The sequence below is a fragment of the Triticum aestivum genome, chromosome 6A (assembly GCF_018294505.1).
Source record: "Triticum aestivum cultivar Chinese Spring chromosome 6A, IWGSC CS RefSeq v2.1, whole genome shotgun sequence".
NCBI lineage: Eukaryota > Viridiplantae > Streptophyta > Magnoliopsida > Poales > Poaceae > Triticum > Triticum aestivum.
Genome location: NC_057809.1, coordinates 615,890,513 through 615,892,558, shown reverse-complemented (window position 1 = coordinate 615,892,558; position 2,046 = coordinate 615,890,513).

Here is a 2,046-nt window from a genome sequence, read left to right as displayed (position 1 = left end):
GCGTCATCCTGGGAAAAATTATTGTCAATAAGATGTATGAAATAAAAGCCAAGGGAATCAAGTTTTACCTCTTCAGCTGATTCGTTAGCATCTTCGGGTGGTTCAGAAGACTTAGCGGTTTTCTTCTTGCCAGCTCTCTTGGTTACCTTGCTCTTAACACGAGGAGCCTTGGCCGGTTTGTCTTGAGGTCTCTTTTTCCAGAAGGAGCTGTTTGACTAAGATTGTGCAAAGGATTATTATAATAGAGTTAAAGCGGAGAAGGGTCAGGAAAGTACAAAGTTAAATTATTTACCTCTGGAAGTTTGTTGGAGGCATAGAAGGGGCGCAGACCGGTTTGAGTGCACACAGTGAGATTTTCATCAAGTATCTTCTTCACATTTTCAGTGACCTCATCATCAGCCAATTCTATTTGGTTAAACCATTGCGGATCATTTTTCTTGCCGGTATATTCACACATCAATCTGGGCCGGCGGCTTAAGGGCAAAATACACCATGAAACCTAGCAGCGGACAAGATCGACGCCAGTTAAACCATTGGCCATGAAAGCTCGGAGTTTGACAAGTTGGGATGCATAGGCTTGACGTTCCTTAGCTGTCAACCGTGGAGGTAAAGGGTGACTATTGCTAAGCCGGTACGACCGGTAACCCGGCAAAGCATTTTCGTCAGCAGGGGCAGTGTTTTGACAGTAAAACCACGTTTGTTTCTAGTCTTTTGGGTGGCTATGAAGTTTGGCATGAGGAAATTCAACCTCCTTCCTCTTTTGAATCCACACGCCGCCAAGCTCAGTATTGGGTCCGTCAGAGAATTCGGTTCGGCGGTTTAAGTGGAAGAGATCTCGAAAAAGGTCAACAGTCGGTTCTTCCTGCAGGTAAACCTCACAGAAAACCTGGAAATCGCATATGTTGGACACTGAATTTGGTCCAATATCTTGAGGATGGAGTTGGAAGCTCGCAAGCACATCCCGGAAATTTTTTGATTCGGGAGGACAGAAACCTCGAGCTAGATGTTGCATGAACACAATCACCTCTCCCTCTTGGGGCTCAGGAGGGCATTCAGGGCCAGGGACTCGCCAATGAAGAACATTCTTTGGAGCTAAAGCGCCAGTGATGACGAAGTTATTGATCTGCGTGTCTGTAATCCGGGATGGGGCCCAGTTACAAGCGGCAAATTGTTTTGCCATCTTACAAAATCTGTAAAAGGAAAGCATGCGGTTTACGATTGCTGGATCATGTAAATTTATCAATGTTAAACCGGCAATTTAGTCAAGGTGAACCGGGCATGGTTATTCAAATTTATACGGTGGTTTAAGCGAGGGCTAATGGCATATGAGGAAGTGTCAACTATTACAAGTTAAACCGTCTTTCGGTGAAAAGGATGAGATCTGAAAAAATTACCAAGTATTGTAGAAACAAGTTTCACAAGGAAGTGATATAGTTTTGGATCTACCGTTGTTCAGTAAAGAAAATTTTCAGAACCCTACAATGGCGACTAACAGATCAGAAAAGATTCAGCTAAGGATCTATTCAAGAGCAGTAAGATGTGGTAATACGGCGATGTGGATAAACCACAGATCTAGCTGCGAAAAGCTATCATGCCTAGCTAGATTCAGTGAAAGGTTTAAAGGAAAATGGGTGCACTGATGAACACCTATGAACATCACAGGAACTCTCGAAACCCTAGCGCAAGATCTAGTAAGGGAAAGGAAAGGGTAGTTACCGGAGCCGCGCAACAGCGGAGCAATATTGCGGAAGCTCTGGTACGAACAGGATGATGCAGCGGCCAAGTCGATGAAGGCTTGAAGGTCGACGACGACGGAGGCGGCGATGCTCGAGATCTTCGGGTCGCGAGGAAGAAGAAAGATGTGAGGACGCAAGGGGGAAAATGGAAGGAGCCCCCGATCTTATTTATAATGAAAGAGGGATAAAACGGCAGGCACGAGAATCGAGGAATCTGAAGCGGCAAAAGAGGATGCAGCTGTCGCCTCGATTTACGGAAATTAATTAAAAAGAAGGAATCTTTATAAATCTTTATGCAGGAGTGACATCA